The sequence below is a fragment of the Triturus cristatus genome, chromosome 4_1, assembly GCF_964204655.1.
Source record: "Triturus cristatus chromosome 4_1, aTriCri1.1, whole genome shotgun sequence".
In the NCBI taxonomy this organism is placed as follows: Eukaryota; Metazoa; Chordata; class Amphibia; order Caudata; family Salamandridae; genus Triturus; species Triturus cristatus.
The window spans coordinates 123426078-123449886 of record NC_140585.1 but is presented as its reverse complement, the minus strand read 5'-3'; the positions used below and the strand labels follow the sequence as shown (position 1 = coordinate 123449886).

At 38.9% G+C, this 23809-nt stretch overlaps 44 non-coding genes across 44 annotated transcripts; all 44 read right to left on the bottom strand.

Moving 5' to 3' along the window:
* Positions 1-238: 238 nt before the first annotated feature.
* Positions 239-311, bottom strand: TRNAK-CUU (transfer RNA lysine (anticodon CUU)). Its single transcript has one exon. It is a non-coding gene; the product is annotated as a tRNA-Lys (tRNA).
* A 353-nt stretch (positions 312-664) lies between these two features.
* Positions 665-737, bottom strand: TRNAA-AGC (transfer RNA alanine (anticodon AGC)). Its single transcript has one exon. It is a non-coding gene; the product is annotated as a tRNA-Ala (tRNA).
* A 652-nt stretch (positions 738-1389) lies between these two features.
* On the bottom strand, positions 1390-1462 carry TRNAA-AGC (transfer RNA alanine (anticodon AGC)). Its single transcript has one exon. It is a non-coding gene; the product is annotated as a tRNA-Ala (tRNA).
* A 771-nt stretch (positions 1463-2233) lies between these two features.
* TRNAA-AGC (transfer RNA alanine (anticodon AGC)) lies at positions 2234-2306 on the bottom strand. Its single transcript has one exon. It is a non-coding gene; the product is annotated as a tRNA-Ala (tRNA).
* A 771-nt stretch (positions 2307-3077) lies between these two features.
* Positions 3078-3150, bottom strand: TRNAA-AGC (transfer RNA alanine (anticodon AGC)). The gene has a single exon. It is a non-coding gene; the product is annotated as a tRNA-Ala (tRNA).
* A 345-nt stretch (positions 3151-3495) lies between these two features.
* On the bottom strand, positions 3496-3568 carry TRNAK-CUU (transfer RNA lysine (anticodon CUU)). The gene has a single exon. It is a non-coding gene; the product is annotated as a tRNA-Lys (tRNA).
* Positions 3569-3921: 353 nt separating this feature from the next.
* TRNAA-AGC (transfer RNA alanine (anticodon AGC)) lies at positions 3922-3994 on the bottom strand. Its single transcript has one exon. It is a non-coding gene; the product is annotated as a tRNA-Ala (tRNA).
* A 345-nt stretch (positions 3995-4339) lies between these two features.
* TRNAK-CUU (transfer RNA lysine (anticodon CUU)) lies at positions 4340-4412 on the bottom strand. The gene has a single exon. It is a non-coding gene; the product is annotated as a tRNA-Lys (tRNA).
* A 353-nt stretch (positions 4413-4765) lies between these two features.
* TRNAA-AGC (transfer RNA alanine (anticodon AGC)) lies at positions 4766-4838 on the bottom strand. The gene has a single exon. It is a non-coding gene; the product is annotated as a tRNA-Ala (tRNA).
* A 345-nt stretch (positions 4839-5183) lies between these two features.
* TRNAK-CUU (transfer RNA lysine (anticodon CUU)) lies at positions 5184-5256 on the bottom strand. Its single transcript has one exon. It is a non-coding gene; the product is annotated as a tRNA-Lys (tRNA).
* A 353-nt stretch (positions 5257-5609) lies between these two features.
* Positions 5610-5682, bottom strand: TRNAA-AGC (transfer RNA alanine (anticodon AGC)). Its single transcript has one exon. It is a non-coding gene; the product is annotated as a tRNA-Ala (tRNA).
* Positions 5683-6027: 345 nt separating this feature from the next.
* On the bottom strand, positions 6028-6100 carry TRNAK-CUU (transfer RNA lysine (anticodon CUU)). The gene has a single exon. It is a non-coding gene; the product is annotated as a tRNA-Lys (tRNA).
* A 346-nt stretch (positions 6101-6446) lies between these two features.
* TRNAA-AGC (transfer RNA alanine (anticodon AGC)) lies at positions 6447-6519 on the bottom strand. Its single transcript has one exon. It is a non-coding gene; the product is annotated as a tRNA-Ala (tRNA).
* A 345-nt stretch (positions 6520-6864) lies between these two features.
* TRNAK-CUU (transfer RNA lysine (anticodon CUU)) lies at positions 6865-6937 on the bottom strand. Its single transcript has one exon. It is a non-coding gene; the product is annotated as a tRNA-Lys (tRNA).
* A 353-nt stretch (positions 6938-7290) lies between these two features.
* TRNAA-AGC (transfer RNA alanine (anticodon AGC)) lies at positions 7291-7363 on the bottom strand. Its single transcript has one exon. It is a non-coding gene; the product is annotated as a tRNA-Ala (tRNA).
* Positions 7364-7708: 345 nt separating this feature from the next.
* On the bottom strand, positions 7709-7781 carry TRNAK-CUU (transfer RNA lysine (anticodon CUU)). Its single transcript has one exon. It is a non-coding gene; the product is annotated as a tRNA-Lys (tRNA).
* A 771-nt stretch (positions 7782-8552) lies between these two features.
* On the bottom strand, positions 8553-8625 carry TRNAK-CUU (transfer RNA lysine (anticodon CUU)). Its single transcript has one exon. It is a non-coding gene; the product is annotated as a tRNA-Lys (tRNA).
* Positions 8626-8978: 353 nt separating this feature from the next.
* Positions 8979-9051, bottom strand: TRNAA-AGC (transfer RNA alanine (anticodon AGC)). The gene has a single exon. It is a non-coding gene; the product is annotated as a tRNA-Ala (tRNA).
* Positions 9052-9396: 345 nt separating this feature from the next.
* Positions 9397-9469, bottom strand: TRNAK-CUU (transfer RNA lysine (anticodon CUU)). The gene has a single exon. It is a non-coding gene; the product is annotated as a tRNA-Lys (tRNA).
* Positions 9470-10240: 771 nt separating this feature from the next.
* TRNAK-CUU (transfer RNA lysine (anticodon CUU)) lies at positions 10241-10313 on the bottom strand. The gene has a single exon. It is a non-coding gene; the product is annotated as a tRNA-Lys (tRNA).
* Positions 10314-10666: 353 nt separating this feature from the next.
* On the bottom strand, positions 10667-10739 carry TRNAA-AGC (transfer RNA alanine (anticodon AGC)). The gene has a single exon. It is a non-coding gene; the product is annotated as a tRNA-Ala (tRNA).
* Positions 10740-11084: 345 nt separating this feature from the next.
* Positions 11085-11157, bottom strand: TRNAK-CUU (transfer RNA lysine (anticodon CUU)). The gene has a single exon. It is a non-coding gene; the product is annotated as a tRNA-Lys (tRNA).
* A 353-nt stretch (positions 11158-11510) lies between these two features.
* On the bottom strand, positions 11511-11583 carry TRNAA-AGC (transfer RNA alanine (anticodon AGC)). Its single transcript has one exon. It is a non-coding gene; the product is annotated as a tRNA-Ala (tRNA).
* A 345-nt stretch (positions 11584-11928) lies between these two features.
* TRNAK-CUU (transfer RNA lysine (anticodon CUU)) lies at positions 11929-12001 on the bottom strand. The gene has a single exon. It is a non-coding gene; the product is annotated as a tRNA-Lys (tRNA).
* A 353-nt stretch (positions 12002-12354) lies between these two features.
* On the bottom strand, positions 12355-12427 carry TRNAA-AGC (transfer RNA alanine (anticodon AGC)). Its single transcript has one exon. It is a non-coding gene; the product is annotated as a tRNA-Ala (tRNA).
* Positions 12428-12772: 345 nt separating this feature from the next.
* TRNAK-CUU (transfer RNA lysine (anticodon CUU)) lies at positions 12773-12845 on the bottom strand. Its single transcript has one exon. It is a non-coding gene; the product is annotated as a tRNA-Lys (tRNA).
* A 353-nt stretch (positions 12846-13198) lies between these two features.
* TRNAA-AGC (transfer RNA alanine (anticodon AGC)) lies at positions 13199-13271 on the bottom strand. Its single transcript has one exon. It is a non-coding gene; the product is annotated as a tRNA-Ala (tRNA).
* A 345-nt stretch (positions 13272-13616) lies between these two features.
* TRNAK-CUU (transfer RNA lysine (anticodon CUU)) lies at positions 13617-13689 on the bottom strand. The gene has a single exon. It is a non-coding gene; the product is annotated as a tRNA-Lys (tRNA).
* A 771-nt stretch (positions 13690-14460) lies between these two features.
* On the bottom strand, positions 14461-14533 carry TRNAK-CUU (transfer RNA lysine (anticodon CUU)). The gene has a single exon. It is a non-coding gene; the product is annotated as a tRNA-Lys (tRNA).
* A 346-nt stretch (positions 14534-14879) lies between these two features.
* On the bottom strand, positions 14880-14952 carry TRNAA-AGC (transfer RNA alanine (anticodon AGC)). The gene has a single exon. It is a non-coding gene; the product is annotated as a tRNA-Ala (tRNA).
* Positions 14953-15723: 771 nt separating this feature from the next.
* On the bottom strand, positions 15724-15796 carry TRNAA-AGC (transfer RNA alanine (anticodon AGC)). Its single transcript has one exon. It is a non-coding gene; the product is annotated as a tRNA-Ala (tRNA).
* A 36-nt stretch (positions 15797-15832) lies between these two features.
* Positions 15833-15905, bottom strand: TRNAK-CUU (transfer RNA lysine (anticodon CUU)). The gene has a single exon. It is a non-coding gene; the product is annotated as a tRNA-Lys (tRNA).
* A 353-nt stretch (positions 15906-16258) lies between these two features.
* On the bottom strand, positions 16259-16331 carry TRNAA-AGC (transfer RNA alanine (anticodon AGC)). The gene has a single exon. It is a non-coding gene; the product is annotated as a tRNA-Ala (tRNA).
* Positions 16332-16676: 345 nt separating this feature from the next.
* TRNAK-CUU (transfer RNA lysine (anticodon CUU)) lies at positions 16677-16749 on the bottom strand. The gene has a single exon. It is a non-coding gene; the product is annotated as a tRNA-Lys (tRNA).
* A 346-nt stretch (positions 16750-17095) lies between these two features.
* TRNAA-AGC (transfer RNA alanine (anticodon AGC)) lies at positions 17096-17168 on the bottom strand. Its single transcript has one exon. It is a non-coding gene; the product is annotated as a tRNA-Ala (tRNA).
* A 771-nt stretch (positions 17169-17939) lies between these two features.
* TRNAA-AGC (transfer RNA alanine (anticodon AGC)) lies at positions 17940-18012 on the bottom strand. Its single transcript has one exon. It is a non-coding gene; the product is annotated as a tRNA-Ala (tRNA).
* Positions 18013-18783: 771 nt separating this feature from the next.
* On the bottom strand, positions 18784-18856 carry TRNAA-AGC (transfer RNA alanine (anticodon AGC)). Its single transcript has one exon. It is a non-coding gene; the product is annotated as a tRNA-Ala (tRNA).
* A 345-nt stretch (positions 18857-19201) lies between these two features.
* On the bottom strand, positions 19202-19274 carry TRNAK-CUU (transfer RNA lysine (anticodon CUU)). Its single transcript has one exon. It is a non-coding gene; the product is annotated as a tRNA-Lys (tRNA).
* Positions 19275-20045: 771 nt separating this feature from the next.
* On the bottom strand, positions 20046-20118 carry TRNAK-CUU (transfer RNA lysine (anticodon CUU)). The gene has a single exon. It is a non-coding gene; the product is annotated as a tRNA-Lys (tRNA).
* Positions 20119-20889: 771 nt separating this feature from the next.
* TRNAK-CUU (transfer RNA lysine (anticodon CUU)) lies at positions 20890-20962 on the bottom strand. Its single transcript has one exon. It is a non-coding gene; the product is annotated as a tRNA-Lys (tRNA).
* Positions 20963-21308: 346 nt separating this feature from the next.
* On the bottom strand, positions 21309-21381 carry TRNAA-AGC (transfer RNA alanine (anticodon AGC)). The gene has a single exon. It is a non-coding gene; the product is annotated as a tRNA-Ala (tRNA).
* A 771-nt stretch (positions 21382-22152) lies between these two features.
* On the bottom strand, positions 22153-22225 carry TRNAA-AGC (transfer RNA alanine (anticodon AGC)). Its single transcript has one exon. It is a non-coding gene; the product is annotated as a tRNA-Ala (tRNA).
* Positions 22226-22570: 345 nt separating this feature from the next.
* TRNAK-CUU (transfer RNA lysine (anticodon CUU)) lies at positions 22571-22643 on the bottom strand. The gene has a single exon. It is a non-coding gene; the product is annotated as a tRNA-Lys (tRNA).
* Positions 22644-23414: 771 nt separating this feature from the next.
* On the bottom strand, positions 23415-23487 carry TRNAK-CUU (transfer RNA lysine (anticodon CUU)). The gene has a single exon. It is a non-coding gene; the product is annotated as a tRNA-Lys (tRNA).
* Positions 23488-23809: the final 322 nt, after the last annotated feature.

The following is a 23809-nucleotide window of genomic DNA, read 5'->3' as shown; positions in this document are numbered from 1 at the left end:
GCCTTAACTACACCTAGGTGATGTTTTACACTTCAGGTTGGCATGTTTAGTACTTGAATAGGAGTGATATCACTGTATGTTAACCTAGACTCAGGCCCTACCTAATCTTGGAGATACATTTCTCATGAATGAGTAACCAAGGGAGATACAATTTTTAGGAGTTAGTGCATGTCTAATGCAAGATTAATCACCATATTATGAGAGCCAATGCTATCATCCAGCAAAAAATACTCGTTTTCGCCCAACGTGGGGCTCGAACCCACGACCCTGAGATTAAGAGTCTCATGCTCTACCGACTGAGCTAGCCGGGCTCCCACTTAAATATTGTATGCAGACTCATCATTTTTTATTAAGGAAAACTGTTTCTGGATATTCCTCTGCTCTTGTTTTGCAAGGAACTTCACTTTTATACATCCTTCAGAGGAAAGAATGTCAAGTAAAATAAGACGAAATGAAAATGGAAGGTGTGAAATTTTCATTTTGAGATTGCATAAGAAATCAAATTCCTCTCACGTGCTATAGAATACCTAAACACTTTTGATTAAACCACTTTAGTTGTTATAATGACACCAAATTTGAAAGCCATCTGTGACTTTTCTGTTCTTACTCTGCAACAACCATGGCAATTACAAGTTAAAAAGTAGAATGTATGCAAATTTTAGAATGGAGAATGCGGGCATCGATCCCGCTACCTCTCGCATGCTAAGCGAGCGCTCTACCATTTGAGCTAATTCCCCTGTGTGCTCACTCAGCATCACATTTCAAAAGTAACGTTACTGCTGTCCACACTTTATTTTAAGTCTAATTGCCCATAACATGAGTGTTCAGTTCACTCCTAACTGATGCCTTAACTACACCTAGGGGATGTTTTACACTTCAGGTTGGCATGTTTAGTACTTGAATAGGAGTGATATCACTGTATGTTAACCTATACTCAGGCCCTACCTAATCTTGGAGATACATTTCTCATGAATGAGTAACCAAGGGAGATACAATTTTTAGGAGTTAGTGCATGTCTAATGCAAGATTAATCACCATATTATGAGAGCCAATGCTATCATCCAGCAAAAAATACTCGTTTTCGCCCAACGTGGATATTCCTCTGCTCTTGTTTTGCAAGGAACTTCACTTTTATACATCCTTCAGAGGAAAGAATGTCAAGTAAAATAAGACGAAATGAAAATGGAAGGTGTGAAATTTTCATTTTGAGATTGCATAAGAAATCAAATTCCTCTCACGTGCTATAGAATACCTAAACACTTTTGATTAAACCACTTTAGTTGTTATAATGACACCAAATTTGAAAGCCATCTGTGACTTTTCTGTTCTTACTCTGCAACAACCATGGCAATTACAAGTTAAAAAGTAAAATGTATGCAAATTTTAGAATGGAGAATGCGGGCATCGATCCCGCTACCTCTCGCATGCTAAGCGAGCGCTCTACCATTTGAGCTAATTCCCCTGTGTGCTCACTCAGCATCACATTTCAAAAGTAACATTACTGCTGTCCACACTTTATTTTAAGTCTAATTGCCCATAACATGAGTGTTCAGTTCACTCCTAACTGATGCCTTAACTACACCTAGGGGCTGTTTTATACTTCAGGTTGGCATGTTTAGTACTTGAATAGGAGTGATATCACTGTATGTTAACCTAGACTCAGGCCCTACCTAATCTTGGAGATACATTTCTCATGAATGAGTAACCAAGGGAGATACAATTTTTAGGAGTTAGTGCATGTTTAATGCAAGATTAATCACCATATTATGAGAGCCAATGCAATCATCCAGCAAAAAATACTCGTTTTCGCCCAACGTGGGGCTCGAACCCACGACCCTGAGATTAAGAGTCTCATGCTCTACAGACTGAGCTAGCCGGGCTCCCACTTAAATATGGTATGCAGACTCATCATTTTTTATTAAGGAAAACCGTTTCTGGATATTCCTCTGCTCTTGTTTTGCAAGGAACTTCACTTTTATACATCCTTCAGAGGAAAGAATGTCAAGTAAAATAAGACGAAATGAAAATGGAAGGTGTGAAATTTTCATATTGAGATTGCATAAGAAATCAAATTCCTCTCACGTGCTATAGAATACCTAAACACTTTTGATTAAACCACTTTAGTTGTTATAATGACACCAAATTTGAAAGCCATCTGTGACTTTTCTGTTCTTACTCTGCAACAACCATGGCAATTACAAGTTAAAAAGTAAAATGTATGCAAATTTTAGAATGGAGAATGCGGGCATCGATCCCGCTACCTCTCGCATGCTAAGCGAGCGCTCTACCATTTGAGCTAATTCCCCTGTGTGCTCACTCAGCATCACATTTCAAAAGTAACGTTACTGCTGTCCACACTTTATTTTAAGTCTAATTGCCCATAACATGAGTGTTCAGTTCACTCCTAACTGATGCCTTAACTACACCTAGGTGATGTTTTACACTTCAGGTTGGCATGTTTAGTACTTGAATAGGAGTGATATCACTGTATGTTAACCTAGACTCAGGCCCTACCTAATCTTGGAGATACATTTCTCATGAATGAGTAACCAAGGGAGATACAATTTTTAGGAGTTAGTGCATGTCTAATGCAAGATTAATCACCATATTATGAGAGCCAATGCTATCATCCAGCAAAAAATACTCGTTTTCACCCAACGTGGGGCTCGAACCCACGACCCTGAGATTAAGAGTCTCATGCTCTACCGACTGAGCTAGCCGGGCTCCCACTTAAATATGGTATGCAGACTCATCATTTTTTATTAAGGAAAACTGTTTCTGGATATTCCTCTGCTCTTGTTTTGCAAGGAACTTCACTTTTATACATCCTTCAGAGGAAAGAATGTCAAGTAAAATAAGACGAAATGAAAATGGAAGGTGTGAAATTTTCATTTTGAGATTGCATAAGAAATCAAATTTCTCTCACGTGCTATGGAATACCTAAACACTTTTGATTAAACCACTTTAGTTGTTATAATGACACCAAATTTGAAAGCCATCTGTGACTTTTCTGTTCTTACTCTGCAACAACCATGGCAATTACAAGTTAAAAAGTAAAATGTATGCAAATTTTAGAATGGAGAATGCGGGCATCGATCCCGCTACCTCTCGCATGCTAAGCGAGCGCTCTACCATTTGAGCTAATTCCCCTGTGTGCTCACTCAGCATCACATTTCAAAAGTAACATTACTGCTGTCCACACTTTATTTTAAGTCTAATTGCCCATAACATGAGTGTTCAGTTCACTCCTAACTGATGCCTTAACTACACCTAGGGGCTGTTTTATACTTCAGGTTGGCATGTTTAGTACTTGAATAGGAGTGATATCACTGTATGTTAACCTAGACTCAGGCCCTACCTAATCTTGGAGATACATTTCTCATGAATGAGTAACCAAGGGAGATACAATTTTTAGGAGTTAGTGCATGTTTAATGCAAGATTAATCACCATATTATGAGAGCCAATGCAATCATCCAGCAAAAAATACTCGTTTTCGCCCAACGTGGGGCTCGAACCCACGACCCTGAGATTAAGAGTCTCACGCTCTACCGACTGAGCTAGCCGGGCTCCCACTTAAATATGGTATGCAGACTCATCATTTTTTATTAAGGAAAACCGTTTCTGGATATTCCTCTGCTCTTGTTTTGCAAGGAACTTCACTTTTATACATCCTTCAGAGGAAAGAATGTCAAGTAAAATAAGACGAAATGAAAATGGAAGGTGTGAAATTTTCATATTGAGATTGCATAAGAAATCAAATTCATCTCACGTGCTATAGAATACCTAAACACTTTTGATTAAACCACTTTAGTTGTTATAATGACACCAAATTTGAAAGCCATCTGTGACTTTTCTGTTCTTACTCTGCAACAACCATGGCAATTACAAGTTAAAAAGTAAAATGTATGCAAATTTTAGAATGGAGAATGCGGGCATCGATCCCGCTACCTCTCGCATGCTAAGCGAGCGCTCTACCATTTGAGCTAATTCCCCTGTGTGCTCACTCAGCATCACATTTCAAAAGTAACGTTACTGCTGTCCACACTTTATTTTAAGTCTAATTGCCCATAACATGAGTGTTCAGTTCACTCCTAACTGATGCCTTAACTACACCTAGGTGATGTTTTACACTTCAGGTTGGCATGTTTAGTACTTGAATAGGAGTGATATCACTGTATGTTAACCTAGACTCAGGCCCTACCTAATCTTGGAGATACATTTCTCATGAATGAGTAACCAAGGGAGATACAATTTTTAGGAGTTAGTGCATGTCTAATGCAAGATTAATCACCATATTATGAGAGCCAATGCTATCATCCAGCAAAAAATACTCGTTTTCGCCCAACGTGGGGCTCGAACCCACGACCCTGAGATTAAGAGTCTCATGCTCTACCGACTGAGCTAGCCGGGCTCCCACTTAAATATGGTATGCAGACTCATCATTTTTTATTAAGGAAAACCGTTTCTGGATATTCCTCTGCTCTTGTTTTGCAAGGAACTTCACTTTTATACATCCTTCAGAGGAAAGAATGTCAAGTAAAATAAGACGAAATGAAAATGGAAGGTGTGAAATTTTCATTTTGAGATTGCATAAGAAATCAAATTCCTCTCACGTGCTATAGAATACCTAAACACTTTTGATTAAACCACTTTAGTTGTTATAATGACACCAAATTTGAAAGCCATCTGTGACTTTTCTGTTCTTACTCTGCAACAACCATGGCAATTACAAGTTAAAAAGTAAAATGTATGCAAATTTTAGAATGGAGAATGCGGGCATCGATCCCGCTACCTCTCGCATGCTAAGCGAGCGCTCTACCATTTGAGCTAATTCCCCTGTGTGCTCACTCAGCATCACATTTCAAAAGTAACGTTACTGCTGTCCACACTTTATTTTAAGTCTAATTGCCCATAACATGAGTGTTCAGTTCACTCCTAACTGATGCCTTAACTACACCTAGGTGATGTTTTACACTTCAGGTTGGCATGTTTAGTACTTGAATAGGAGTGATATCACTGTATGTTAACCTAGACTCAGGCCCTACCTAATCTTGGAGATACATTTCTCATGAATGAGTAACCAAGGGAGATACAATTTTTAGGAGTTAGTGCATGTCTAATGCAAGATTAATCACCATATTATGAGAGCCAATGCTATCATCCAGCAAAAAATACTCGTTTTCGCCCAACGTGGGGCTCGAACCCACGACCCTGAGATTAAGAGTCTCATGCTCTACCGACTGAGCTAGCCGGGCTCCCACTTAAATATGGTATGCAGACTCATCATTTTTTATTAAGGAAAACTGTTTCTGGATATTCCTCTGCTCTTGTTTTGCAAGGAACTTCACTTTTATACATCCTTCAGAGGAAAGAATGTCAAGTAAAATAAGACGAAATGAAAATGGAAGGTGTGAAATTTTCATTTTGAGATTGCATAAGAAATCAAATTCCTCTCACGTGCTATGGAATACCTAAACACTTTTGATTAAACCACTTTAGTTGTTATAATGACACCAAATTTGAAAGCCATCTGTGACTTTTCTGTTCTTACTCTGCAACAACCATGGCAATTACAAGTTAAAAAGTAAAATGTATGCAAATTTTAGAATGGAGAATGCGGGCATCGATCCCGCTACCTCTCGCATGCTAAGCGAGCGCTCTACCATTTGAGCTAATTCCCCTGTGTGCTCACTCAGCATCACATTTCAAAAGTAACATTACTGCTGTCCACACTTTATTTTAAGTCTAATTGCCCATAACATGAGTGTTCAGTTCACTCCTAACTGATGCCTTAACTACACCTAGGGGCTGTTTTATACTTCAGGTTGGCATGTTTAGTACTTGAATAGGAGTGATATCACTGTATGTTAACCTAGACTCAGGCCCTACCTAATCTTGGAGATACATTTCTCATGAATGAGTAACCAAGGGAGATACAATTTTTAGGAGTTAGTGCATGTTTAATGCAAGATTAATCACCATATTATGAGAGCCAATGCAATCATCCAGCAAAAAATACTCGTTTTCGCCCAACGTGGGGCTCGAACCCACGACCCTGAGATTAAGAGTCTCATGCTCTACCGACTGAGCTAGCCGGGCTCCCACTTAAATATGGTATGCAGACTCATCATTTTTTATTAAGGAAAACCGTTTCTGGATATTCCTCTGCTCTTGTTTTGCAAGGAACTTCACTTTTATACATCCTTCAGAGGAAAGAATGTCAAGTAAAATAAGACGAAATGAAAATGGAAGGTGTGAAATTTTCATATTGAGATTGCATAAGAAATCAAATTCCTCTCACGTGCTATAGAATACCTAAACACTTTTGATTAAACCACTTTAGTTGTTATAATGACACCAAATTTGAAAGCCATCTGTGACTTTTCTGTTCTTACTCTGCAACAACCATGGCAATTACAAGTTAAAAAGTATGCAAATTTTAGAATGGAGAATGCGGGCATCGATCCCGCTACCTCTCGCATGCTAAGCGAGCGCTCTACCATTTGAGCTAATTCCCCTGTGTGCTCACTCAGCATCACATTTCAAAAGTAACGTTACTGCTGTCCACACTTTATTTTAAGTCTAATTGCCCATAACATGAGTGTTCAGTTCACTCCTAACTGATGCCTTAACTACACCTAGGTGATGTTTTACACTTCAGGTTGGCATGTTTAGTACTTGAATAGGAGTGATATCACTGTATGTTAACCTAGACTCAGGCCCTACCTAATCTTGGAGATACATTTCTCATGAATGAGTAACCAAGGGAGATACAATTTTTAGGAGTTAGTGCATGTTTAATGCAAGATTAATCACCATATTATGAGAGCCAATGCAATCATCCAGCAAAAAATACTCGTTTTCGCCCAACGTGGGGCTCGAACCCACGACCCTGAGATTAAGAGTCTCATGCTCTACCGACTGAGCTAGCCGGGCTCCCACTTAAATATGGTATGCAGACTCATCATTTTTTATTAAGGAAAACCGTTTCTGGATATTCCTCTGCTCTTGTTTTGCAAGGAACTTCACTTTTATACATCCTTCAGAGGAAAGAATGTCAAGTAAAATAAGACGAAATGAAAATGGAAGGTGTGAAATTTTCATATTGAGATTGCATAAGAAATCAAATTCCTCTCACGTGCTATAGAATACCTAAACACTTTTGATTAAACCACTTTAGTTGTTATAATGACACCAAATTTGAAAGCCATCTGTGACTTTTCTGTTCTTACTCTGCAACAACCATGGCAATTACAAGTTAAAAAGTAAAATGTATGCAAATTTTAGAATGGAGAATGCGGGCATCGATCCCGCTACCTCTCGCATGCTAAGCGAGCGCTCTACCATTTGAGCTAATTCCCCTGTGTGCTCACTCAGCATCACATTTCAAAAGTAACGTTACTGCTGTCCACACTTTATTTTAAGTCTAATTGCCCATAACATGAGTGTTCAGTTCACTCCTAACTGATGCCTTAACTACACCTAGGTGATGTTTTACACTTCAGGTTGGCATGTTTAGTACTTGAATAGGAGTGATATCACTGTATGTTAACCTAGACTCAGGCCCTACCTAATCTTGGAGATACATTTCTCATGAATGAGTAACCAAGGGAGATACAATTTTTAGGAGTTAGTGCATGTCTAATGCAAGATTAATCACCATATTATGAGAGCCAATGCTATCATCCAGCAAAAAATACTTGTTTTCGCCCAACGTGGGGCTCGAACCCACGACCCTGAGATTAAGAGTCTCATGCTCTACCGACTGAGCTAGCCGGGCTCCCAGTTAAATATGGTATGCAGACTCATCATTTTTTATTAAGGAAAACTGTTTCTGGATATTCCTCTGCTCTTGTTTTGCAAGGAACTTCACTTTTATACATCCTTCAGAGGAAAGAATGTCAAGTAAAATAAGACGAAATGAAAATGGAAGGTGTGAAATTTTCATTTTGAGATTGCATAAGAAATCAAATTCCTCTCACGTGCTATAGAATACCTAAACACTTTTGATTAAACCACTTTAGTTGTTATAATGACACCAAATTTGAAAGCCATCTGTGACTTTTCTGTTCTTACTCTGCAACAACCATGGCAATTACAAGTTAAAAAGTAAAATGTATGCAAATTTTAGAATGGAGAATGCGGGCATGGATCCCGCTACCTCTCGCATGCTAAGCGAGCGCTCTACCATTTGAGCTAATTCCCCTGTGTGCTCACTCAGCATCACATTTCAAAAGTAACGTTACTGCTGTCCACACTTTATTTTAAGTCTAATTGCCCATAACATGAGTGTTCAGTTCACTCCTAACTGATGCCTTAACTACACCTAGGTGATGTTTTACACTTCAGGTTGGCATGTTTAGTACTTGAATAGGAGTGATATCACTGTATGTTAACCTAGACTCAGGCCCTACCTAATCTTGGAGATACATTTCTCATGAATAAGTAACCAAGGGAGATACAATTTTTAGGAGTTAGTGCATGTCTAATGCAAGATTAATCACCATATTATGAGAGCCAATGCAATCATCCAGCAAAAAATACTCGTTTTCGCCCAACGTGGGGCTCGAACCCACGACCCTGAGATTAAGAGTCTCATGCTCTACCGACTGAGCTAGCCGGGCTCCCACTTAAATATGGTATGCAGACTCATCATTTTTTATTAAGGAAAACCGTTTCTGGATATTCCTCTGCTCTTGTTTTGCAAGGAACTTCACTTTTATACATCCTTCAGAGAAAAGAATGTCAAGTAAAATAAGACGAAATGAAAATGGAAGGTGTGAAATTTTCATATTGAGATTGCATAAGAAATCAAATTCCTCTCACGTGCTATAGAATACCTAAACACTTTTGATTAAACCACTTTAGTTGTTATAATGACACCAAATTTGAAAGCCATCTGTGACTTTTCTGTTCTTACTCTGCAACAACCATGGCAATTACAGGTTAAAAAGTAAAATGTATGCAAATTTTAGAATGGAGAATGCGGGCATCGATCCCGCTACCTCTCGCATGCTAAGCGAGCGCTCTACCATTTGAGCTAATTCCCCTGTGTGCTCACTCAGCATCACATTTCAAAAGTAACGTTACTGCTGTCCACACTTTATTTTAAGTCTAATTGCCCATAACATGAGTGTTCAGTTCACTCCTAACTGATGCCTTAACTACACCTAGGTGATGTTTTACACTTCAGGTTGGCATGTTTAGTACTTGAATAGGAGTGATATCACTGTATGTTAACCTAGACTCAGGCCCTACCTAATCTTGGAGATACATTTCTCATGAATGAGTAACCAAGGGAGATACAATTTTTAGGAGTTAGTGCATGTCTAATGCAAGATTAATCACCATATTATGAGAGCCAATGCTATCATCCAGCAAAAAATACTCGTTTTCGCCCAACGTGGGGCTCGAACCCACGACCCTGAGATTAAGAGTCTCATGCTCTACCGACTGAGCTAGCCGGGCTCCCACTTAAATGTGGTATGCAGACTCATCATTTTTTATTAAGGAAAACCGTTTCTGGATATTCCTCTGCTCTTGTTTTGCAAGGAACTTCACTTTTATACATCCTTCAGAGGAAAGAATGTCAAGTAAAATAAGACGAAATGAAAATGGAAGGTGTGAAATTTTCATTTTGAGATTGCATAAGAAATCAAATTCCTCTCACGTGCTATAGAATACCTAAACACTTTTGATTAAACCACTTTAGTTGTTATAATGACACCAAATTTGAAAGCCATCTGTGACTTTTCTGTTCTTACTCTGCAACAACCATGGCAATTACAAGTTAAAAAGTAAAATGTATGCAAATTTTAGAATGGAGAATGCGAGCATCGATCCCGCTACCTCTCGCATGCTAAGCGAGCGCTCTACCATTTGAGCTAATTCCCCTGTGTGCTCACTCAGCATCACATTTCAAAAGTAACGTTACTGCTGTCCACACTTTATTTTAAGTCTAATTGCCCATAACATGAGTGTTCAGTTCACTCCTAACTGATGCCTTAACTACACCTAGGTGATGTTTTACACTTCAGGTTGGCATGTTTAGTACTTGAATAGGAGTGATATCACTGTATGTTAACCTAGACTCAGGCCCTACCTAATCTTGGAGATACATTTCTCATGAATGAGTAACCAAGGGAGATACAATTTTTAGGAGTTAGTGCATGTCTAATGCAAGATTAATCACCATATTATGAGAGCCAATGCTATCATCCAGCAAAAAATACTCGTTTTCGCCCAACGTGGGGCTCGAACCCACGACCCTGAGATTAAGAGTCTCATGCTCTACCGACTGAGCTAGCCGGGCTCCCACTTAAATATGGTATGCAGACTCATCATTTTTTATTAAGGAAAACCGTTTCTGGATATTCCTCTGCTCTTGTTTTGCAAGGAACTTCACTTTTATACATCCTTCAGAGGAAAGAATGTCAAGTAAAATAATACGAAATGAAAATGGAAGGTGTGAAATTTTCATTTTGAGATTGCATAAGAAATCAAATTCCTCTCACGTGCTATAGAATACCTAAACACTTTTGATTAAACCACTTTAGTTGTTATAATGACACCAAATTTGAAAGCCATCTGTGACTTTTCTGTTCTTACTCTGCAACAACCATGGCAATTACAAGTTAAAAAGTAAAATGTATGCAAATTTTAGAATGGAGAATGCGGGCATCGATCCCGCTACCTCTCGCATGCTAAGCGAGCGCTCTACCATTTGAGCTAATTCCCCTGTGTGCTCACTCAGCATCACATTTCAAAAGTAACGTTACTGCTGTCCACACTTTATTTTAAGTCTAATTGCCCATAACATGAGTGTTCAGTTCACTCCTAACTGATGCCTTAACTACACCTAGGTGATGTTTTACACTTCAGGTTGGCATGTTTAGTACTTGAATAGGAGTGATATCACTGTATGTTAACCTAGACTCAGGCCCTACCTAATCTTGGAGATACATTTCTCATGAATGAGTAACCAAGGGAGATACAATTTTTAGGAGTTAGTGCATGTTTAATGCAAGATTAATCACCATATTATGAGAGCCAATGCAATCATCCAGCAAAAAATACTCGTTTTCGCCCAACGTGGGGCTCGAACCCACGACCCTGAGATTAAGAGTCTCATGCTCTACCGACTGAGCTAGCCGGGCTCCCACTTAAATATGGTATGCAGACTCATCATTTTTTATTAAGGAAAACCGTTTCTGGATATTCCTCTGCTCTTGTTTTGCAAGGAACTTCACTTTTATACATCCTTCAGAGGAAAGAATGTCAAGTAAAATAAGACGAAATGAAAATGGAAGGTGTGAAATTTTCATATTGAGATTGCATAAGAAATCAAATTCCTCTCACGTGCTATAGAATACCTAAACACTTTTGATTAAACCACTTTAGTTGTTATAATGACACCAAATTTGAAAGCCATCTGTGACTTTTCTGTTCTTACTCTGCAACAACCATGGCAATTACAAGTTAAAAAGTAAAATGTATGCAAATTTTAGAATGGAGAATGCGGGCATCGATCCCGCTACCTCTCGCATGCTAAGCGAGCGCTCTACCATTTGAGCTAATTCCCCTGTGTGCTCACTCAGCATCACATTTCAAAAGTAACGTTACTGCTGTCCACACTTTATTTTAAGTCTAATTGCCCATAACATGAGTGTTCAGTTCACTCCTAACTGATGCCTTAACTACACCTAGGTGATGTTTTACACTTCAGGTTGGCATGTTTAGTACTTGAATAGGAGTGATATCACTGTATGTTAACCTAGACTCAGGCCCTACCTAATCTTGGAGATACATTTCTCATGAATGAGTAACCAAGGGAGATACAATTTTTAGGAGTTAGTGCATGTCTAATGCAAGATTAATCACCATATTATGAGAGCCAATGCTATCATCCAGCAAAAAATACTCGTTTTCGCCCAACGTGGGGCTCGAACCCACGACCCTGAGATTAAGAGTCTCATGCTCTACCGACTGAGCTAGCCGGGCTCCCACTTAAATATGGTATGCAGACTCATCATTTTTTATTAAGGAAAACCGTTTCTGGATATTCCTCTGCTCTTGTTTTGCAAGGAACTTCACTTTTATACATCCTTCAGAGGAAAGAATGTCAAGTAAAATAATACGAAATGAAAATGGAAGGTGTGAAATTTTCATTTTGAGATTGCATAAGAAATCAAATTCCTCTCACGTGCTATAGAATACCTAAACACTTTTGATTAAACCACTTTAGTTGTTATAATGACACCAAATTTGAAAGCCATCTGTGACTTTTCTGTTCTTACTCTGCAACAACCATGGCAATTACAAGTTAAAAAGTAAAATGTATGCAAATTTTAGAATGGAGAATGCGGGCATCGATCCCGCTACCTCTCGCATGCTAAGCGAGCGCTCTACCATTTGAGCTAATTCCCCTGTGTGCTCACTCAGCATCACATTTCAAAAGTAACGTTACTGCTGTCCACACTTTATTTTAAGTCTAATTGCCCATAACATGAGTGTTCAGTTCACTCCTAACTGATGCCTTAACTACACCTAGGTGATGTTTTACACTTCAGGTTGGCATGTTTAGTACTTGAATAGGAGTGATATCACTGTATGTTAACCTAGACTCAGGCCCTACCTAATCTTGGAGATACATTTCTCATGAATGAGTAACCAAGGGAGATACAATTTTTAGGAGTTAGTGCATGTTTAATGCAAGATTAATCACCATATTATGAGAGCCAATGCAATCATCCAGCAAAAAATACTCGTTTTCGCCCAACGTGGGGCTCGAACCCACGACCCTGAGATTAAGAGTCTCATGCTCTACCGACTGAGCTAGCCGGGCTCCCACTTAAATATGGTATGCAGACTCATCATTTTTTATTAAGGAAAACCGTTTCTGGATATTCCTCTGCTCTTGTTTTGCAAGGAACTTCACTTTTATACATCCTTCAGAGGAAAGAATGTCAAGTAAAATAAGACGAAATGAAAATGGAAGGTGTGAAATTTTCATATTGAGATTGCATAAGAAATCAAATTCCTCTCACGTGCTATAGAATACCTAAACACTTTTGATTAAACCACTTTAGTTGTTATAATGACACCAAATTTGAAAGCCATCTGTGACTTTTCTGTTCTTACTCTGCAACAACCATGGCAATTACAAGTTAAAAAGTAAAATGTATGCAAATTTTAGAATGGAGAATGCGGGCATCGATCCCGCTACCTCTCGCATGCTAAGCGAGCGCTCTACCATTTGAGCTAATTCCCCTGTGTGCTCACTCAGCATCACATTTCAAAAGTAACGTTACTGCTGTCCACACTTTATTTTAAGTCTAATTGCCCATAACATGAGTGTTCAGTTCACTCCTAACTGATGCCTTAACTACACCTAGGTGATGTTTTACACTTCAGGTTGGCATGTTTAGTACTTGAATAGGAGTGATATCACTGTATGTTAACCTAGACTCAGGCCCTACCTAATCTTGGAGATACATTTCTCATGAATGAGTAACCAAGGGAGATACAATTTTTAGGAGTTAGTGCATGTCTAATGCAAGATTAATCACCATATTATGAGAGCCAATGCTATCATCCAGCAAAAAATACTTGTTTTCGCCCAACGTGGGGCTCGAACCCACGACCCTGAGATTAAGAGTCTCACGCTCTACCGACTGAGCTAGCCGGGCTCCCACTTAAATATGGTATGCAGACTCATCATTTTTTATTAAGGAAAACCGTTTCTGGATATTCCTCTGCTCTTGTTTTGCAAGGAACTTCACTTTTATACATCCTTCAGAGGAAAGAATGTCAAGTAAAATAATACGAAATGAAAATGGAAGGTGTGAAATTTTCATTTTGAGATTGCATAAGAAATCAAATTCCTCTCACGTGCTATAGAATACCTAAACACTTTTGATTAAACCACTTTAGTTGTTATAATGACACCAAATTTGAAAGCCATCTGTGACTTTTCTGTTCTTACTCTGCAACAACCATGGCAATTACAAGTTAAAAAGTAAAATGTATGCAAATTTTAGAATGGAGAATGCGAGCATCGATCCCGCTACCTCTCGCATGCTAAGCGAGCGCTCTACCATTTGAGCTAATTCCCCTGTGTGCTCACTCAGCATCACATTTCAAAAGTAACGTTACTGCTGTCCACACTTTATTTTAAGTCTAATTGCCCATAACATGAGTGTTCAGTTCACTCCTAACTGATGCCTTAACTACACCTAGGTGATGTTTTACACTTCAGGTTGGCATGTTTAGTACTTGAATAGGAGTGATATCACTGTATGTTAACCTAGACTCAGGCCCTACCTAATCTTGGAGATACATTTCTCATGAATGAGTAACCAAGGGAGATACAATTTTTAGGAGTTAGTGCATGTCTAATGCAAGATTAATCACCATATTATGAGAGCCAATGCTATCATCCAGCAAAAAATACTCGTTTTCGCCCAACGTGGGGCTCGAACCCACGACCCTGAGATTAAGAGTCTCATGCTCTACCGACTGAGCTAGCCGGGCTCCCACTTAAATATGGTATGCAGACTCATCATTTTTTATTAAGGAAAACTGTTTCTGGATATTCCTCTGCTCTTGTTTTGCAAGGAACTTCACTTTTATACATCCTTCAGAGGAAAGAATGTCAAGTAAAATAAGACGAAATGAAAATGGAAGGTGTGAAATTTTCATTTTGAGATTGCATAAGAAATCAAATTCCTCTCACGTGCTATGGAATACCTAAACACTTTTGATTAAACCACTTTAGTTGTTATAATGACACCAAATTTGAAAGCCATCTGTGACTTTTCTGTTCTTACTCTGCAACAACCATGGCAATTACAAGTTAAAAAGTATGCAAATTTTAGAATGGAGAATGCGGGCATCGATCCCGCTACCTCTCGCATGCTAAGCGAGCGCTCTACCATTTGAGCTAATTCCCCTGTGTGCTCACTCAGCATCACATTTCAAAAGTAACGTTACTGCTGTCCACACTTTATTTTAAGTCTAATTGCCCATAACATGAGTGTTCAGTTCACTCCTAACTGATGCCTTAACTACACCTAGGGGCTGTTTTATACTTCAGGTTGGCATGTTTAGTACTTGAATAGGAGTGATATCACTGTATGTTAACCTAGACTCAGGCCCTACCTAGTCTTGGAGATACATTTCTCATGAATGAGTAACCAAGGGAGATACAATTTTTAGGAGTTAGTGCATGTTTAATGCAAGATTAATCACCATATTATGAGAGCCAATGCAATCATCCAGCAAAAAATACTCGTTTTCGCCCAACGTGGGGCTCGAACCCACGACCCTGAGATTAAGAGTCTCATGCTCTACCGACTGAGCTAGCCAGGCTCCCACTTAAATATGGTATGCAGACTCATCATTTTTTATTAAGGAAAACCGTTTCTGGATATTCCTCTGCTCTTGTTTTGCAAGGAACTTCACTTTTATACATCCTTCAGAGGAAAGAATGTCAAGTAAAATAAGACGAAATGAAAATGGAAGGTGTGAAATTTTCATATTGAGATTGCATAAGAAATCAAATTCCTCTCACGTGCTATAGAATACCTAGACACTTTTGATTAAACCACTTTAGTTGTTATAATGACACCAAATTTGAAAGCCATCTGTGACTTTTCTGTTCTTACTCTGCAACAACCATGGCAATTACAAGTTAAAAAGTAAAATGTATGCAAATTTTAGAATGGAGAATGCGGGCATCGATCCCGCTACCTCTCGCATGCTAAGCGAGCGCTCTACCATTTGAGCTAATTCCCCTGTGTGCTCACTCATCCAGCAAAAAATACTCGTTTTCGCCCAACGTGGGGCTCGAACCCACGACCCTGAGATTAAGAGTCTCATGCTCTACCGACTGAGCTAGCCGGGCTCCCACTTAAATATGGTATGCAGACTCATCATTTTTTATTAAGGAAAACCGTTTCTGGATATTCCTCTGCTCTTGTTTTGCAAGGAACTTCACTTTTATACATCCTTCAGAGGAAAGAATGTCAAGTAAAATAATACGAAATGAAAATGGAAGGTGTGAAATTTTCATTTTGAGATTGCATAAGAAATCAAATTCCTCTCACGTGCTATAGAATACCTAAACACTTTTGATTAAACCACTTTAGTTGTTATAATGACACCAAATTTGAAAGCCATCTGTGACTTTTCTGTTCTTACTCTGCAACAACCATGGCAATTACAAGTTAAAAAGTAAAATGTATGCAAATTTTAGAATGGAGAATGCGGGCATCGATCCCGCTACCTCTCGCATGCTAAGCGAGCGCTCTACCATTTGAGCTAATTCCCCTGTGTGCTCACTCAGCATCACATTTCAAAAGTAACGTTACTGCTGTCCACACTTTATTTTAAGTCTAATTGCCCATAACATGAGTGTTCAGTTCACTCCTAACTGATGCCTTAACTACACCTAGGTGATGTTTTACACTTCAGGTTGGCATGTTTAGTACTTGAATAGGAGTGATATCACTGTATGTTAACCTAGACTCAGGCCCTACCTAATCTTGGAGATACATTTCTCATGAATGAGTAACCAAGGGAGATACAATTTTTAGGAGTTAGTGCATGTCTAATGCAAGATTAATCACCATATTATGAGAGCCAATGCTATCATCCAGCAAAAAATACTCGTTCTCGCCCAACGTGGGGCTCGAACCCACGACCCTGAGATTAAGAGTCTCATGCTCTACCGACTGAGCTAGCCGGGCTCCCACTTAAATATGGTATGCAGACTCATCATTTTTTATTAAGGAAAACTGTTTCTGGATATTCCTCTGCTCTTGTTTTGCAAGGCACTTCACTTTTATACATCCTTCAGAGGAAAGAATGTCAAGTAAAATAAGACGAAATGAAAATGGAAGGTGTGAAATTTTCATTTTGAGATTGCATAAGAAATCAAATTCCTCTCACGTGCTATGGAATACCTAAACAATTTTGATTAAACCACTTTAGTTGTTATAATGACACCAAATTTGAAAGCCATCTGTGACTTTTCTGTTCTTACTCTGCAACAACCATGGCAATTACAAGTTAAAAAGTATGCAAATTTTAGAATGGAGAATGCGGGCATCGATCCCGCTACCTCTCGCATGCTAAGCGAGCGCTCTACCATTTGAGCTAATTCCCCTGTGTGCTCACTCAGCATCACATTTCAAAAGTAACATTACTGCTGTCCACACTTTATTTTAAGTCTAATTGCCCATAACATGAGTGTTCAGTTCACTCCTAACTGATGCCTTAACTACACCTAGGGGCTGTTTTATACTTCAGGTTGGCATGTTTAGTACTTGAATAGGAGTGATATCACTGTATGTTAACCTAGACTCAGGCCCTACCTAATCTTGGAGATACATTTCTCATGAATGAGTAACCAAGGGAGATACAATTTTTAGGAGTTAGTGCATGTTTAATGCAAGATTAATCACCATATTATGAGAGCCAATGCAATCATCCAGCAAAAAATACTCGTTTTCGCCCAACGTGGGGCTCGAACCCACGACCCTGAGATTAAGAGTCTCATGCTCTACCGACTGAGCTAGCCAGGCTCCCACTTAAATATGGTATGCAGACTCATCATTTTTTATTAAGGAAAACCGTTTCTGGATATTCCTCTGCTCTTGTTTTGCAAGGAACTTCACTTTTATACATCCTTCAGAGGAAAGAATGTCAAGTAAAATAAGACGAAATGAAAATGGAAGGTGTGAAATTTTCATATTGAGATTGCATAAGAAATCAAATTCCTCTCACGTGCTATAGAATACCTAGACACTTTTGATTAAACCACTTTAGTTGTTATAATGACACCAAATTTGAAAGCCATCTGTGACTTTTCTGTTCTTACTCTGCAACAACCATGGCAATTACAAGTTAAAAAGTAAAATGTATGCAAATTTTAGAATGGAGAATGCGGGCATCGATCCCGCTACCTCTCGCATGCTAAGCGAGCGCTCTACCATTTGAGCTAATTCCCCTGTGTGCTCACTCAGCATCACATTTCAAAAGTAACGTTACTGCTGTCCACACTTTATTTTAAGTCTAATTGCCCATAACATGAGTGTTCAGTTCACTCCTAACTGATGCCTTAACTACACCTAGGTGATGTTTTACACTTCAGGTTGGCATGTTTAGTACTTGAATAGGAGTGATATCACTGTATGTTAACCTAGACTCAGGCCCTACCTAATCTTGGAGATACATTTCTCATGAATGAGTAACCAAGGGAGATACAATTTTTAGGAGTTAGTGCATGTCTAATGCAAGATTAATCACCATATTATGAGAGCCAATGCTATCATCCAGCAAAAAATACTCGTTTTCACCCAACGTGGGGCTCGAACCCACGACCCTGAGATTAAGAGTCTCATGCTCTACCGACTGAGCTAGCCGGGCTCCCACTTAAATATGGTATGCAGACTCATCATTTTTTATTAAGGAAAACTGTTTCTGGATATTCCTCTGCTCTTGTTTTGCAAGGAACTTCACTTTTATACATCCTTCAGAGGAAAGAATGTCAAGTAAAATAAGACGAAATGAAAATGGAAGGTGTGAAATTTTCATTTTGAGATTGCATAAGAAATCAAATTTCTCTCACGTGCTATGGAATACCTAAACACTTTTGATTAAACCACTTTAGTTGTTATAATGACACCAAATTTGAAAGCCATCTGTGACTTTTCTGTTCTTACTCTGCAACAACCATGGCAATTACAAGTTAAAAAGTAAAATGTATGCAAATTTTAGAATGGAGAATGCGGGCATCGATCCCGCTACCTCTCGCATGCTAAGCGAGCGCTCTACCATTTGAGCTAATTCCCCTGTGTGCTCACTCAGCATCACATTTCAAAAGTAACATTACTGCTGTCCACACTTTATTTTAAGTCTAATTGCCCATAACATGAGTGTTCAGTTCACTCCTAACTGATGCCTTAACTACACCTAGGGGCTGTTTTATACTTCAGGTTGGCATGTTTAGTACTTGAATAGGAGTGATATCACTGTATGTTAACCTAGACTCAGGCCCTACCTAATCTTGGAGATACATTTCTCATGAATGAGTAACCAAGGGAGATACAATTTTTAGGAGTTAGTGCATGTTTAATGCAAGATTAATCACCATATTATGAGAGCCAATGCAATCATCCAGCAAAAAATACTCGTTTTCGCCCAACGTGGGGCTCGAACCCACGACCCTGAGATTAAGAGTCTCACGCTCTACCGACTGAGCTAGCCGGGCTCCCACTTAAATATGGTATGCAGACTCATCATTTTTTATTAAGGAAAACCGTTTCTGGATATTCCTCTGCTCTTGTTTTGCAAGGAACTTCACTTTTATACATCCTTCAGAGGAAAGAATGTCAAGTAAAATAATACGAAATGAAAATGGAAGGTGTGAAATTTTCATTTTGAGATTGCATAAGAAATCAAATTCCTCTCACGTGCTATAGAATACCTAAACACTTTTGATTAAACCACTTTAGTTGTTATAATGACACCAAATTTGAAAGCCATCTGTGACTTTTCTGTTCTTACTCTGCAACAACAATGGCAATTACAAGTTAAAAAGTAAAATGTATGCAAATTTTAGAATGGAGAATGCGAGCATCGATCCCGCTACCTCTCGCATGCTAAGCGAGCGCTCTACCATTTGAGCTAATTCCCCTGTGTGCTCACTCAGCATCACATTTCAAAAGTAACGTTACTGCTGTCCACACTTTATTTTAAGTCTAATTGCCCATAACATGAGTGTTCAGTTCACTCCTAACTGATGCCTTAACTACACCTAGGTGATGTTTTACACTTCAGGTTGGCATGTTTAGTACTTGAATAGGAGTGATATCACTGTATGTTAACCTAGACTCAGGCCCTACCTAATCTTGGAGATACATTTCTCATGAATGAGTAACCAAGGGAGATACAATTTTTAGGAGTTAGTGCATGTCTAATGCAAGATTAATCACCATATTATGAGAGCCAATGCTATCATCCAGCAAAAAATACTCGTTTTCGCCCAACGTGGGGCTCGAACCCACGACCCTGAGATTAAGAGTCTCATGCTCTACCGACTGAGCTAGCCGGGCTCCCACTTAAATATGGTATGCAGACTCATCATTTTTTATTAAGGAAAACCGTTTCTGGATATTCCTCTGCTCTTGTTTTGCAAGGAACTTCACTTTTATACATCCTTCAGAGGAAAGAATGTCAAGTAAAATAATACGAAATGAAAATGGAAGGTGTGAAATTTTCATTTTGAGATTGCATAAGAAATCAAATTCCTCTCACGTGCTATAGAATACCTAAACACTTTTGATTAAACCACTTTAGTTGTTATAATGACACCAAATTTGAAAGCCATCTGTGACTTTTCTGTTCTTACTCTGCAACAACCATGGCAATTACAAGTTAAAAAGTAAAATGTATGCAAATTTTAGAATGGAGAATGCGAGCATCGATCCCGCTACCTCTCGCATGCTAAGCGAGCGCTCTACCATTTGAGCTAATTCCCCTGTGTGCTCACTCAGCATCACATTTCAAAAGTAACGTTACTGCTGTCCACACTTTATTTTAAGTCTAATTGCCCATAACATGAGTGTTCAGTTCACTCCTAACTGATGCCTTAACTACACCTAGGTGATGTTTTACACTTCAGGTTGGCATGTTTAGTACTTGAATAGGAGTGATATCACTGTATGTTAACCTAGACTCAGGCCCTACCTAATCTTGGAGATACATTTCTCATGAATGAGTAACCAAGGGAGATACAATTTTTAGGAGTTAGTGCATGTCTAATGCAAGATTAATCACCATATTATGAGAGCCAATGCTATCATCCAGCAAAAAATACTCGTTTTCGCCCAACGTGGGGCTCGAACCCACGACCCTGAGATTAAGAGTCTCATGCTCTACCGACTGAGCTAGCCGGGCTCCCACTTAAATATGGTATGCAGACTCATCATTTTTTATTAAGGAAAACTGTTTCTGGATATTCCTCTGCTCTTGTTTTGCAAGGAACTTCACTTTTATACATCCTTCAGAGGAAAGAATGTCAAGTAAAATAAGACGAAATGAAAATGGAAGGTGTGAAATTTTCATTTTGAGATTGCATAAGAAATCAAATTCCTCTCACGTGCTATGGAATACCTAAACACTTTTGATTAAACCACTTTAGTTGTTATAATGACACCAAATTTGAAAGCCATCTGTGACTTTTCTGTTCTTACTCTGCAACAACCATGGCAATTACAAGTTAAAAAGTATGCAAATTTTAGAATGGAGAATGCGGGCATCGATCCCGCTACCTCTCGCATGCTAAGCGAGCGCTCTACCATTTGAGCTAATTCCCCTGTGTGCTCACTCAGCATCACATTTCAAAAGTAACGTTACTGCTGTCCACACTTTATTTTAAGTCTAATTGCCCATAACATGAGTGTTCAGTTCACTCCTAACTGATGCCTTAACTACACCTAGGTGATGTTTTACACTTCAGGTTGGCATGTTTAGTACTTGAATAGGAGTGATATCACTGTATGTTAACCTAGACTCAGGCCCTACCTAATCTTGGAGATACATTTCTCATGAATGAGTAACCAAGGGAGATACAATTTTTAGGAGTTAGTGCATGTTTAATGCAAGATTAATCACCATATTATGAGAGCCAATGCAATCATCCAGCAAAAAATACTCGTTTTCGCCCAACGTGGGGCTCAAACCCACGACCCTGAGATTAAGAGTCTCATGCTCTACCGACTGAGCTAGCCGGGCTCCCACTTAAATATGGTATGCAGACTCATCATTTTTTATTAAGGAAAACCGTTTCTGGATATTCCTCTGCTCTTGTTTTGCAAGGAACTTCACTTTTATACATCCTTCAGAGGAAAGAATGTCAAGTAAAATAAGACGAAATGAAAATGGAAGGTGTGAAATTTTCATATTGAGATTGCATAAGAAATCAAATTCCTCTCACGTGCTATAGAATACCTAAACACTTTTGATTAAACCACTTTAGTTGTTATAATGACACCAAATTTGAAAGCCATCTGTGACTTTTCTGTTCTTACTCTGCAACAACCATGGCAATTACAAGTTAAAAAGTAAAATGTATGCAAATTTTAGAATGGAGAATGCGGGCATCGATCCCGCTACCTCTCGCATGCTAAGCGAGCGCTCTACCATTTGAGCTAATTCCCCTGTGTGCTCACTCAGCATCACATTTCAAAAGTAACGTTACTGCTGTCCACACTTTATTTTAAGTCTAATTGCCCATAACATGAGTGTTCAGTTCACTCCTAACTGATGCCTTAACTACACCTAGGTGATGTTTTACACTTCAGGTTGGCATGTTTAGTACTTGAATAGGAGTGATATCACTGTATGTTAACCTAGACTCAGGCCCTACCTAATCTTGGAGATACATTTCTCATGAATGAGTAACCAAGGGAGATACAATTTTTAGGAGTTAGTGCATGTCTAATGCAAGATTAATCACCATATTATGAGAGCCAATGCTATCATCCAGCAAAAAATACTTGTTTTCGCCCAACGTGGGGCTCGAACCCACGACCCTGAGATTAAGAGTCTCACGCTCTACCGACTGAGCTAGCCGGGCTCCCACTTAAATATGGTATGCAGACTCATCATTTTTTATTAAGGAAAACCGTTTCTGGATATTCCTCTGCTCTTGTTTTGCAAGGAACTTCACTTTTATACATCCTTCAGAGGAAAGAATGTCAAGTAAAATAATACGAAATGAAAATGGAAGGTGTGAAATTTTCATTTTGAGATTGCATAAGAAATCAAATTCCTCTCACGTGCTATAGAATACCTAAACACTTTTGATTAAACCACTTTAGTTGTTATAATGACACCAAATTTGAAAGCCATCTGTGACTTTTCTGTTCTTACTCTGCAACAACCATGGCAATTACAAGTTAAAAAGTAAAATGTATGCAAATTTTAGAATGGAGAATGCGAGCATCGATCCCGCTACCTCTCGCATGCTAAGCGAGCGCTCTACCATTTGAGCTAATTCCCCTGTGTGCTCACTCAGCATCACATTTCAAAAGTAACGTTACTGCTGTCCACACTTTATTTTAAGTCTAATTGCCCATAACATGAGTGTTCAGTTCACTCCTAACTGATGCCTTAACTACACCTAGGTGATGTTTTACACTTCAGGTTGGCATGTTTAGTACTTGAATAGGAGTGATATCACTGTATGTTAACCTAGACTCAGGCCCTACCTAATCTTGGAGATACATTTCTCATGAATGAGTAACCAAGGGAGATACAATTTTTAGGAGTTAGTGCATGTCTAATGCAAGATTAATCACCATATTATGAGAGCCAATGCTATCATCCAGCAAAAAATACTCGTTTTCGCCCAACGTGGGGCTCGAACCCACGACCCTGAGATTAAGAGTCTCATGCTCTACCGACTGAGCTAGCCGGGCTCCCACTTAAATATGGTATGCAGACTCATCATTTTTTATTAAGGAAAACTGTTTCTGGATATTCCTCTGCTCTTGTTTTGCAAGGAACTTCACTTTTATACATCCTTCAGAGGAAAGAATGTCAAGTAAAATAAGACGAAATGAAAATGGAAGGTGTGAAATTTTCATTTTGAGATTGCATAAGAAATCAAATTCCTCTCACGTGCTATGGAATACCTAAACACTTTTGATTAAACCACTTTAGTTGTTATAATGACACCAAATTTGAAAGCCATCTGTGACTTTTCTGTTCTTACTCTGCAACAACCATGGCAATTACAAG